This window comes from Musca autumnalis, unplaced genomic scaffold, assembly GCF_047663935.1.
Source record: "Musca autumnalis isolate F117 unplaced genomic scaffold, ASM4766393v1 scaffold_4, whole genome shotgun sequence".
Lineage (NCBI taxonomy): Eukaryota > Metazoa > Arthropoda > Insecta > Diptera > Muscidae > Musca > Musca autumnalis.
In genome coordinates this window covers 7,997,954-8,012,065 of record NW_027411977.1, presented here as the reverse complement: position 1 = coordinate 8,012,065, position 14,112 = coordinate 7,997,954, and the positions used below count along the sequence as shown (strand labels likewise).

Here is a 14,112-nt window from a genome sequence, read left to right as displayed (position 1 = left end):
GAAAATCACTTATCAACATTAATAATAATGTAAGTCTTTGCAAAATCAAAACCCTCAAGATATTATGAGCGAAAATTATAAGACAATAGGTATTTTCGATAAACATTAAAAGTGATGAAATCAGAGTGTGGTATTAAATGACGTAAATATACATACACATATTTGTGGCAGATTATCATCTATTTGGTGTTTAATAGCCACACAAAAGATTCCCATTAATTGCTATAAAAATACATACATATGCATATATGAATCACAGCATATGTCATTGTTTGTTATATTTTGCATATTCGTTTTATCGCACATCTCCTCCCCTCTCCTGCCAATCCATCTCATTTTTTATCACATTCACTTTATTAATCTCATAATGCTGTCATATTAATAAAGTGTGTAATTATTTTAATTCGATTTTTTTAATTTGATAATTTTTTTATTATGCCAATAATTGGCAATTAATATTTATGCCATTTATACTTTATTTGAATGTGTTTGTGTGTTTGTCATAACAATTTCCTCTGGCTAAAGTTAACACAGCCAATGGTTCGAATGATGACTTAATAAATGCAATTAATTATACGCCCCAGTTGGCATTTGCATTTTATATTAAGTATACGATCGCCTGGACGTGTTCTATTTTCTTGCAATAAAGCAAGTTTTAGTTTAATATTTCCCTCTCCTTACATGCGTTCAGTAATAGATAAAATTTCCACTCAATATCCTCCTAACCCTCCTTGTTTGACACTAATTGAGTGTTAAATACCAATAGAATTTTTTTATAGTTTAAATATTATTCTAATTGCCACTTGCCCTTTCAGTCGATTACTTCCTTTCGATTGAATTATTTTAATTGCAGTTTATATTCTGCATACTTTCCTCTTTAGTAGCTTTCTTTTCTGTGCTTCTCGCCCATTTGTTTTAACAACAATTTCCGTTCCAACTGACGTTTATTGTAAAGTCATCATAACTTTTTAATTGAAATTGTAATTGAATTTGAATGGAACTCTGCAAGAGGATAACTAGTAAGGCCAGAAATTAAGACATGATGATGTTGTAAATGTTATAAACTATTTAATTTCAATATTTCTCTCTTATTTCTTATAAGAGCGATAGCTTTACAGGTTAATTTAATTTTTTTCATTCGAATATTTGAGAATATTTTTATCGTATGTTATAAGTGCAATCATTTCTGGGGAAATCATTGTGTTTTTAGAATTTTCCCAAAACAATTAAAATATACAATTTTTATCTTGTAAACGGCATGTTTGAGGCCTCCTCAATTTCTTTTTATTGTTTTATTGTTTATGTTTTCAAATCTTCTTAACAGTGGATTGATAACGTGCTAAGAAACTTTGGTTCAGGATGAAATTGAAATGTTCAACGCCCTAAACTCTCATCCCCACATTTACACACATTTATCGTTTAATTGGTTAATAAAGTCGATTTTTTGCTCTGTATCCAGAACCCCTTACACTTTAATTGCCGAATTCTAAATAATCAAACTATAAGAAACGCACTAAAGGATACTTAGAAAGGATATGGTAAAAGCGAAATGGAGAATGCAAACATATCAACATCGAGTTCGTGTCATTAGAGGCCGCAAATAAAAACCTTCCGAGCAGCATTTTTGTAGAATTTGTAGAATTTTTTGATACTTTTAAATATATATAAATATAAAATATAAAATTACAAAAAGGAAATGGAATAAACTGATTAAGAAGACTGAAGACGAATTGGTCTTCGAAAAGATTCCTCAACAAACATTGTTCCACAACATCCCGTACGGGACAAGGGAGACTTCTCTCATATCAATGAGTGCACCCCGATTCATATTTAGCTCAATGATATGGGACCTACTGTTTATCGCCGAGTCCGAACGGCGTGTCTTAAGACACCACTTATGGAGAAGTTTTTCAAGGCTGAAAAAAGATTCCTCTGAAAAGATTCCTCATTTTATTTAATTTCTGAGGGAACATATGTTCCCAGATGTTGAAGGGTGTAGAGAAGCTATCTTAGAAAAGCTACCTATGGTCCGAGTTGGGCGAACGTTGGCCCCCAGTAGACGTATAACGATCATATTGTTAGTAATACTTCTCTTACAGTCCCTAATGAGAAAACTTTAGCCTCCAATGGGAGTTGTATTTAACCTATATTTCAAAGAGCGCTTATCTCTTCGATCCGTACTCAGCGAACTTTAGATTCTCTGGATCTCGTCGACTCAATACAAAATTATTCAAGACTCAAACGTAATTTTTTTGAATTCGACAATGAAAGGGGATTTTAAAAATATTTTTTTCAATAAACGTGAAATTTTTAAACATTTTTTATAATAAAAGTGGATTTATCAATTATTTTTTAAATAAAAGTGGATACTTAAATTATTTTTTAATAAACGTGGGTTTTAAAATATATTTTTTTAATAAATTGGATTTTTAAAATATAACTTGGATTTTTAAATAACTTGGATTTTTAAATTACTTTTTAGATAAAAGTTGTTTTTTAATTATTTTTAATAAACATGGATTTTAAAATTAATTTTTAAATAAACGTGTATTTTTAAACTATTTTCTTAAATAAATGTGAATTTTTAAATTATTTTTTAAATAAACGTGGATTTTAAACATTTTTTATATAAACGTGGATTTTTAAACTATTTTTTTTTTAACTTGGATTTTTAAATTATTTTTAAATAAACGTGAATTATTAATTTATTTTTTAAGTAAACGGGGATTTTTAATTTATTTTTTAAATAAAAGTGGATTTTTAAACTATTTTTTTTTAAATAAATGTGGATTTTTAAATTATTTTTTAAATAAACGTGGATTTTTAAATTATTGTTTAATAAACGTGGATTTTTAAATTATTTTTTAAATAAACGTGAATTTTTAAATTATTGTTTAATAAACGTGGATTTTTAAAATACTTTTTAAATAAAAGTTGTTTTTTTAATTATTTTTTTAATAAAAGTGGATTTTTAAATTATTTTTTAAATAAACGTGAATTTTTAAATTATTGTTTAATAAACGTGGATTTTAAATAAAAGTTAAATACTTTTTAAATAAAAGTTGTTTTGTTTTTTGAATTTTAAAATAAACGTAGATTTTTAATTTATTTTTAAAATAAACATGGATTTTTAAATTATTATTTTAATAAACTTGGATTTTTAATTATTTTTTTAATAAACTTGGATTTTTAAATTATTTTTTAGCGTGGATTTTTAAAATATTTTTTTTAAATAGAACTGGACTTTTTAATTATTTTGTAAATAAAGGTGGATTTTAAACTTTTTTTAAATAAACGTAGATTTTTAAATCATTTTTCTAATAAACTTGGATTTTTAAATGTTTGTAAGTAAACGTGGATTTTTGAATTATTTTTTAAACAATTTTTTTAATTTATTTTTTTAACAAAAGTAGATTTTTAAATTATTTTTTTAATCAACGTGATATTCTAAATTATTTTTTTAATACACGTAGATTTTTGGATTATGTTTTAATAAACGTGGATTTTTAAAGTATTTTTGTAACACCCGCGGATTTTTTAAACATTTTTTTTCAACAAACTAATTTTTTTATATCCTCAGCATTTATGCTAACGAGGGCATATACACTTTCATACGGGCAAAATATGCCTCATCGAAATAATGGTTTTAGATTCCAAGTATGTTTGGACGACTTACGTTTCAAACAATTTGGAATTGATCTGGCCATGTCCGTCAGTATGTCTGGCTGGAGCACGATAACTCTCGAACGGATCAACCGATTCGGTGCAAAGTTTGGCTTTCGTAATATTTTGTCCAAACTTAGTTCAAGTTCGAAGATGGGTTATATCGGTCCACTCCTTCCGGTACCTCCCCCACAAAAGTTCGAAAATGTTCGGAAATTTTGTGCGCACGATAACTCTTGAAGGCAATAACCGATTTGGTCCATACTTTACACCTCGTAATAGTTCTACGAATCTTAGATAAAGTGCGAATATGGACTATATCGGGCCATTCCCTCGGGTACCTCCCACACAAAATTTCGGAAAAGTGCAGTTTAAGAGCTCTAAAATCACTTTGATTGTTGTTGCAGCCACTAGTATTCGCTGTCCCCATTACGACAGTACACGTTTTTTCAGTTTTCCTCCTGAGAAAATCAACCGAAAGTTGTAAATCCGAAGTTGTAAAACCGCTATGGCACCATGTGTGGTGGCTTTAGCGCACGATAACTGCCGAATGGATCTATCGAAAAAATGACTCCCAAAATAAGATACACATCAATGCCGATGCATTTCTTCAGGTACCTCCTCCGCATCACTTTTGAGCTTTAATCGAAATATCTACTTTTGTCGGCAAATCGTACATCTAAAACGGCCCACAAAATCGGAAAACATTCTAAGTACATAATTATTGGGGAAAATGATGTTCAACTCACACAGGCTGAAGGTATATCTCTGTCGGCAAAGCCGACTGATACTTTTTTACTTGTTAAAATATTGTTTAAACAGACGTTGATTTTTTTACAGGGTTGGTGGTTTTGAAAGATTGCTTGATGATTATTTTTCGAAAAGATTTGTAGACGTGGATTTTTTTAAATAAGTGTTTTTTGTTACCTGCATTTGTTAAGCACGTGGATTTTTTTGAAAAGAATTTTTAAAAGAAACGGATTTTTTTAGGATGATTTGAAAAAAATTAAAGACAATTGTTGGATTTTTAAAATATTTGTTTAATGGCGTGAATTTTTTAAAATATATTTTTTGGAAGCACATGGATTTTGTATATGATTTTTTATTAAACACGTGATTTTTTAGCATTTTTTTAAAATTCGTATTTTTTATTTTTTTCAAAGACGTAGATTTTTTTAAGAGATTGTTTTGGAAAACGAGTTTTTTTATTACTTTTTAAAGGACGTGGATCTTTTTTAAAGTTTTCCAAAAAAACTTGGATTGTTTAAGGTTTTCTAAAAAATCGTGGAATTTTTAAGACATATTTGAAAAAGGACGTGGATTTTTAATCTTTTTTAAAATGTGCATGTTATTTATATTTTTGAATATGTGATTTTTTTAAAAGACAGATTTTATAAAAGAATTCTAAAAAGACGTGGATTTTTTTAAAGTTTTCCAATAAATACGTGATTTTTTAATTAATTTCTCGTTGGAATCGAGCTTAATGACCTTTACTTTTGCAAGTGAAAAGAGAAAGCCGAAGATTCGAAAACGTGATTTTTTAAAAGATATGGACTGTTTTAAAGTTTTTTTTTTTTTTTTTTTTTTTTTTTTAATATCATAAATTTTTTTTCCTTTAAACGAAGATATATCAAATCTTTTTTCATTAAACCTCTCTCAGTAAACAATAATCTTTGATTTTTTATTGAGAGTTTTTTTTTACAAAGTTTTATTTTTTTTCGAATAATAAGAACTTTAGGATCAGGCGATTTGTAACAACATACATATGAGGAAGTTTTCCGATTGTTATTTGAGACCGTACATTTCTTAGTTCCAAATTCTAAATTACTAAGTCCCTAAATTGTTGTTGACTTTAAAACTTCATTTGCGTTTTAAATAAAACAGTGACAATTCTTTAAAACCATCCGTGCTTAATTTAATTGTTCGTTCGCACTTGACTACATTCGTAGGCTTAAAATATGCATCGTTGTTTTCAAAAATAAGCTTTAAAGCTGAAAAGCAGATAAAACATCTTCACGAGATTGTGCGAATATTGTATTACAACTGCCTTTCCAACCATCCATATATATCTCAATTTGTTTTTTATGTAAATAAACTTTTCTCACTTGTCGTGACATGGTGGACGACTTTGTTCGTTTGTTTATTGCTCTGTATGAATGTCTGCATCCACCTATAAACACACAAACACATACATAAAGTAGTTCTGTAATCCTAACGGAGTCGTAAAGAAAATCCTTTTTAATCCTGCTTGAGTTGTTTTTATTTATATTTGTTTGTCATATATCTCCGACCAACCAACCAGCCATCTGTCGTTTGTTCCTGGTGACCCGTTACGTACGAAATAAAATTGCTACTGTCATACTAAGTTGAGTACATTTGTTAATTTCTGCTTGAATGAATTTAAAAAAAAAAATGTTTCTTTATTTATTATCCAGGGAAATTGTATGAACTTTCAGTGTAATTGTGTCACTTAAAAACTTACATTAACAAATGTATCGTTGAACATTTTGCCAATTAAATTTCAGGGTTAATTTTATTTCATGTGTACAGGTTTAATTTGCAGTATGTAGGAAATTCATACCAAATGAAATGTGATATTCAGAAAAGGTGTATTTGGCCTTGTGGTCCAGTCGATGTTAAGTGTGGCTGCGTATAAAAGAAGATTTGCTAGAGGTTGCTGGAAAATTGGCTAAAGGTTTTTATAGTAGTCATATTTAGCAACACACGTTTATTATTTGATATATATGCCACGTAAATAGTTACTATTTTTATTTATTAACAAAAATTAGTTATATACCTTCGGTGTTTTCGGTTTCATGACCTCTCCATTAATATCGTTTCATTCCTGTAAATTGCTAACAGTTTATCAACCTTTACTACAATAAAATATAAAATAACTCTGTCATTTGTAATTCTCTTTACAAATCTCCTTTACATTTTTCCTTCATTTTTAAATGACATAATCCATTAGCAACGAATTAACAAACTATGCTTTGCTCTAAGTATGCCTTTGTTTTTATCTAGGAATTCTATTAATAAAAGATTTCATTCTTTCTCTTTCTTTTTTAGGAATTTCGTAAATCCTGGAAATGGATCAGAGGTTGAACATTGTAGCATTTATCTTTCGGTAACGGCAAAGGATACGAAATTCCTTTAGTTTCAAGAAAATGACAGTTACAACAACTACAGAAGAGAATCTCCAAAGATTGTAAAATACATTTTCCCTTTCCTTACTGGATTTCTTGTTGAATACTTTTAAGAAAAAGTGGACACAAACAGCCAGCCAGGTAAGCCAAGGAACAACTTTTGAAAACTTTCTTACTTGTTTCTTTATCCACTTTGGTAGTTTTCTTGTAGGGAAACTGAAAACAAAACAACTGACACCTAGAAAACAATTCAAGTAGAACATCAACTGCAGCCCCCGATGCAGCTGTGTAAGTGCAACATGCAACCTAATGTCTTAAGGATGTTTTCTTTGTTGCAAAGTAAACTGCATTCACATGCCAAAGAAATGTGTTTTGCAATAATCCCCTAAAGAGAATTTCAGTTTCATTTAAAACATAGATTTTGAAATGAAAGTTTTTAAAAGATAAATAATCTCTGTGAAAGAGAGGTGCATAAGATATGTAATGGAATTGACCGGCATACACACACATGACCTTGTGCTCAATGCATTTATTTCGAATTGACATAGGTGCCACGGTGTAATAGCATGGCTCTGTCATCCCCTTGCCTTTTGAAAAATCTATGTCACTTTGTGTTTTCACTACCAACATTCAAGTTGATTGGTAAATATGGTCTAATGAAACATGTTTTCTTTGATACCTTAATACAGTTACTAACTTACACACACACCCATACTCAGTTATAGTCCTGTGAACTCAATTAAACACGTATCGTGGTGTATGGTAGGGAAACACGAACAAATACTACCTTCTTGCATGCCATGTTGGCCGTACCCATGTACGTTTCCGTAGGTCGTTATCGTTTTATTATGGCCCTTATTCTCTTTCCCACTCAGCCATATACAAATGTGTGTATGTATGTAATATCTATGTACTGGTAAACCCCGTCCTTAAGAGTTGAAGTGCTCGTCGTTCGCACATTGAATTGCTTTATGTGAGTGCTTATTACCCTTACCGTTTTACTGCTTTTATATTTGAGTACGTGTACGTCTCATTCAATATGAATGAAGCCTCCAAATTGATTTGAACCTTTTACTCCGTGACCTACCTTAAAGAACGTCAATCGCAAATGGGTGACCGAATGTTTCAAAAAATTATAAGTGTTGGAAGGGTTATAGTCGAGGACTTTTTGGGAACTTCCCGGGACCTAATAGTGGAATAAAAAAACACATTTGAAGGACGAAAACTTTTTTAAAAATTGTGTTTGAAGGACTTCCTAAATCGTTGTTTTTTAAAAATTATTTTTGATTGATTTCCTAAATCGTGGATTTTTTAAAAAATATTTTTGAAGGACATCCTAAATCGTGGAGTTTTTAAAAATTTTTTTGAAGGACATCCTAAATCGTGGAGTTTTTAAACATTTTTTTGAAGGACATCCTAAATCGTGGAGTTTTTAAAAATTATTTTTGAAGGACTTCCTATATTTTGAATTTTTTAAAAATTAATTTTGAAGGACTTCCTATACTTTGAATTTTTTAAAAATTATTTTTGAAGGACTTCCTTTATTTTGAATTTTTTAAAAATTATTTTTGAAGGACTTCCTATATTTTGATTTTTTTTTTAAATTATTTTTGAAGGACTTCCTATATTTTGAATTTTTTAAAAATTATTTTTGGAGGACTTCCTAGCTCGTGGATTTTTTTAAAAATTATTTTTGATTGATTTCCTATATTTTGAATTTTTTAAAAATTATTTTTGGTGGACTTCCTAAATCGTGGATTTTTTAAAAATTATTTTTGATTGATTTCCTAAATCGTGGTTTTTTTAAAAATTATTTTTGATTGATTTCCTAAATCGTGGATTTTTTAAAAATTATTTTTGATTGATTTCCTAAATCGTGGATTTTTTAAAAATTATTTTTGATTGATTTCCTAAATTGTGGATTTTTTAAAAATTATTTTTGATTGATTTCCTAAATCGTGGATTTTTTAAAAATTATTTTTGATTGATTTCCTAAATCGTGGATTTTTTAAAAATTATTTTTGATTGATTTCCTATAAATCGCGGATTTTTTAAAAATTATTTTTGATTGATTTCCTAAATCTTGGATTTTTTAAAAATTATTTTTGATTGATTTCCTAAATCGTGGATTTTTTAAAAATTATTTTTGATTGATTTCCTAAATCGTGGATTTTTTAAAAATTATTTTTGATTGATTTCCTAAATCTTGGATTTTTTAAAAATTATTTTTGATTGATTTCCTAAATCGTGGATTTTTTAAAAATTATTTTTGATTGATTTCCTAAATCGTGGATTTTTTAAAAATTATTTTTGATTGATTTCCTAAATCGTGGATTTTTTAAAAATTATTTTTGATTGATTTCCTAAATCGTGGATTTTTTAAAAATTATTTTTGATTGATTTCCTAAATCGTGGATTTTTTAAAAATTATTTTTGATTGATTTCCTAAATCGTGGATTTTTTAAAAATTATTTTTGATTGATTTCCTAAATCGTGGATTTTTTAAAAATTATTTTTGATTGATTTCCTAAATCGTGGATTTTTTAAAAATTATTTTTGATTGATTTCCTAAATCGTGGATTTTTTAAAAATTATTTTTGATTGATTTCCTAAATCGTGGATTTTTTAAAAATTTTTTTTGATTGATTTCCTAAATCGTGGATTTTTTAAAAATTATTTTTGATTGATTTCCTAAATCGTGGATTTTTTGAAAATTATTTTTGATTGATTTCCTAAATCGTGGATTTTTTAAAAATTATTTTTGATTGATTTCCTAAATCGTGGATTTTTTAAAAATTATTTTTGATTGATTTCCTAAATCGTGGATTTTTTAAAAATTATTTTTGATTGATTTCCTAAATCGTGGATTTTTTAAAAATTATTTTTGATTGATTTCCTAAATCGTGGATTTTTTAAAAATTATTTTTGATTGATTTCCTAAATCGTGGATTTTTTAAAAATTATTTTTGATTGATTTCCTAAATCGTGTATTTTTTAAAAATTATTTTTGATTGATTTCCTAAATCTTGGATTTTTTAAAAATTATTTTTGATTGATTTCCTAAATCGTGGATTTTTTAAAAACTATTTTTGATTGATTTCCTAAATCGTGGATTTTTTAAAAATTATTTTTGATTGATTTCCTAAATCGTGGATTTTTTAAAAATTATTTTTGATTGATTTCCTAAATCGTGGATTTTTTAAAAATTTTTTTTGATTGATTTCCTAAATCGTGGATTTTTTAAAAATTATTTTTGATTGATTTCCTAAATCGTGGATTTTTTGAAAATTATTTTTGATTGATTTCCTAAATCGTGGATTTTTTAAAAATTATTTTTGATTGATTTCCTAAATCGTGGATTTTTTAAAAATTATTTTTGATTGATTTCCTAAATCGTGGATTTTTTAAAAATTATTTTTGATTGATTTCCTAAATCGTGGATTTTTTAAAAATTATTTTTGATTGATTTCCTAAATCGTGTATTTTTTAAAAATTATTTTTGATTGATTTCCTAAATCTTGGATTTTTTAAAAATTATTTTTGATTGATTTCCTAAATCGTGGATTTTTTAAAAACTATTTTTGATTGATTTCCTAAATCGTGGATTTTTTAAAAATTATTTTTGATTGATTTCCTAAATCGTGGATTTTTTAAAAATTATTTTTGATTGATTTCCTAAATCGTGGATTTTTTAAAAATTATTTTTGATTGATTTCCTAAATCGTGGATTTTTTAAAAATTATTTTTGATTGATTTCCTAAATCGTGGATTTTTTAAAAATTATTTTTGATTGATTTCCTAAATCGTGGATTTTTTAAAAATGTTTTTAAAGGACATTCTAAATCGTGGATTTTTTCAAATTGTTTTTGAAGGGCATCCTAAATCGTGGATTTTTTCAAATTATTTTTGAAGGACATCCTAAATCGTGGATTTTTCAAATTGTTTTTGAAGGACATCCTAAATCGTGGATTTTTTCAAATTGTTTTTGAAGGACATCCTAAATCGTGGATTTTTTCAAATTGTTTTTGAATGACATCCTAAATCGTGGATTTTTTCAAATTGTTTTTGAAGGACATCCTAAATCGTGGATTTTTTCAAATTTTTTTTGAAGGACTTCCTACATCGTGGATTTTTTCAAATTGTTTTTGAAGGACATCCTAAATCGTGGATTTTTTCAAATTTTTTTTGAAGGACTTCCTACATCGTGGATTTTTTCAAATTGTTTTTGAAGGACATCCTAAATCGTGGATTTTTTCAAATTGTTTTTGAAGGACATCCTAAATCGTGGATTTTTTCAAATTGTTTTTGAAGGACTTCCTACATCGTGACGTTTTTGACGGACTTCCTAAATCGTGGATCTTCTAAAAATTATTTTTGAAGGACTTCCTAAATCATGGATTTTTTAAAAAATATGTTTAAAGGACTTCCTAACTTGTGGATTTTTTAAAAAATATTTTTTTAAGGACATCCTAAATTGTGGATTTTTTTGGGAAATTATTTTTGAAGCACTTCCAAAAACGTGCATTTTTTAAAAATTAGTCCTGGATTTTTTCAAATTGTTTTTGAAGGACATCCTAAATCGTGGATTTTTTCAAATTTTTTTTTAAAGGACTTCCTAACTCGTGGATCTTTTAAAAATTATTTTTAAAGGACTTCCTAACTCGTGGATCTTTTACAAATTATTTTTAAAAGACTTTCTATATCGTAGATTTTTGACGGACTTTCTAGATCGTAACTTTTTTAAACTATTTTTGAAGGACTTCCTGGACCGTAATTTTTTTAAATTATGTTATGTTATCGTAAATTTGTTAAAATTATTTTTGGAGGATTTCTGGGGTTCGCAAATTTGTTAAAATTATTTAAAGGACTTCCTGCATGGTGGATTTTATTGAACATTATTTTTGAAAGACTTCCTGGAGCGTACATTTTTAAAAATTATTTTTGAAGTACTTCAGAAGATCAAGTTTTTCTTCTGCTACCTCTATAAATTTCCCTATTTCTACTTCACTTTATTAAAACTATACAAAAACACCCACTGGTCACCTCATTTCAAGCTGATTTAAATTACGTCAAATTACTTCCAGCATGTTAAGAAGGAAGCCTATTATAACTACTGGTACTTATATGCGTTGTCGTTTCACTTCTTATGGCCGACAATCAATGGACGATATCAAGAACAACTTTGGCATGAGAAGAAAACTTTGTACAAGACTGGAATTTCTGATTACGCAATTTGAGAATATAATATCGAAATTCTGCACACACACTCATACATATTAAGACATAAACCACTACAAACAATGTGAGCGTGTGTTCATGCTTGGAGGGGAAAGGCAGAGAAGTAAAAGAGAAAGTAATGTAATTAAATATAAATTATTATTATTATTTTATATAGCAACATGGACTGACTACAGCCAACGTCCTTTTTCGTTTTCGCTTTCTCGCTCACGTGCTAGTAACCTGGAGAATTAATGGTACAATCATGGAGTTTTCTACAACCTGCTGACAGCGAAGATATCTTCAATTATGCAAATTTGTAACATAAATATTTTTTGCGACTTACGTTTATTCTCCATAGACATTGGTGTTGTTGTAACTTTTGTTATTTTTTTATTTTACTTTTGCTATTGAAGGGGAGCAAGAAAAAAGAAGAAAGAAAAAGTTTTCTATGCGTACCTGAAGAGCGTATATATTTCCACACTTTGTTCGGCTTGTTAAATTCTAATTATAAATGCGTCGTTGGTGGTTCCACAAAACGTTAATCAGTGGTCGTGGTTTAGGAGGGACGCCGTTGGTTTGTTTTTTTTTTAACTTTTCAACTACGACCATAAAGGGGTTTTTACCAATTTTAGCTTCTCTGTGCTGTGAATGTAGCAATACTGAGCAGTTCATATATATTTGTGAATGGATTTATTTCTATGTGTTCTGAAAGATATAAAAAAGTGAAAAAAAGAGAATAAGAAATTAGTTTTCTTCATTTCATTTCATTTTCATGAGATATATTATTTGCAATTTGTAACTTATTCTTCCAATTTCTTTTTTTTTTAGTTTGTAGAGGAAGGGAAAAAAGTGTAAAAAAGGTTTGTAAAGTAATGATATAAAAACCCAATTGCTTCGTAGAATTCTTTAATTTACCTTTAAGGATAAGTTCAACTTTTTTTAATATTTTAGAATTAATCAATGTTAAAAAAAAAACATTATGAAGGACCTACTGAGCCATAATCGTGGTCATAATGGTACGCATAGAGACTATTTTCCAATGGGATATGGGAATCTTTGTATTTGAATTTCTTATTAATTTTTTGTCTATCCGAACATTGTTTTGAAAATATTTCCTGAGACCATGGATTTTTAAGCATTTTCTGGAATGAATTTTTAAAGAAAATTTAGGAGCGCTAAAAGAGGAATTTTAAAGAAGTGTGGGTGCAGCCACAGAGAAAACAACACGTGGATTTTTAACAGAATTTTCGTTGCAACCAAAGGGGCCAAGAAACGTGGATTTTTTCAAGATTTTTTGGTGCAACCAAAAAGGCCAAGAAACGTGGATTTTTTAAAGACTTTTTGGTGCAACCAAAAAGGCCAAGAAACGTGGATTTTTTAAAGACTTTTTGGTGCAACCAAAAAGGCCAAGAAACGTGGATTTTTTAAAGAGTTTTTGGTGCAACCAAAAAGGCCAAGAAACGTGGATTTTTTAAAGACTTTTTGGTGCAACCAAGAAACGTGGATTTTTTAAAGACTTTTTGGTGCAACCAAGAAACGTGGATTTTTTAAAGACTTTTTGGTGCAACCAAGAAACGTGGATTTTTTAAAGACTTTTTGGTGCAACCAAGAAACGTGGATTTTTTAAAGACTTTTTGGTGCAACCAAGAAACGTGGATTTTTTAAAGACTTTTTGGAGCAAGCAAAAAGGCCAAGAAACGTGGGTTTTTAAAGACTTTTTGGTGCAACCAAAAAGGCCAAGAAACGTGAATTTTTTAAAGAGTTTTTGGTGCAACCAAAAATGCCAAGAAACGTGGATTTTTAAAGACTTTTTGGTGTAACCAAAAAGGCCAAGAAACGTGGATTTTTTAAAGACTTTTTGGTGCAAACAAAAAGGCCAAGAAACGTGGATTTTTTAAAGACTTTTTGGTGCAAACAAAAATGCCAAGAAACGTGGATTTTTTAAAGACTTTTTGGTGCAAGCAAAAAGGCCAAGAAACGTGGATTTTTTAAAGACTTTTTGGTGCAATCAAAAAGGCCAAGAAACGTGGATTTTTTAAAGACTTTTTGGTGCAACCAAAAAGGCCAAGAAACGTGGATTTTT

General features: G+C 28.3%; 1 protein-coding gene across 2 annotated transcripts in view; it reads right to left on the bottom strand.

The window, feature by feature from the left end:
- The window catches only part of rgn (regeneration), a 318,060-nt gene that overhangs the window by 151,062 nt on the left and 152,886 nt on the right, over positions 1-14,112 (bottom strand). For both annotated transcript variants that reach the window (XM_073982468.1, XM_073982469.1), the window contains exon 2: positions 12,486-12,734. The gene's annotated coding sequence lies outside the window, so the exon portion shown is untranslated. The remainder of the gene's footprint in view (positions 1-12,485; positions 12,735-14,112) is intronic.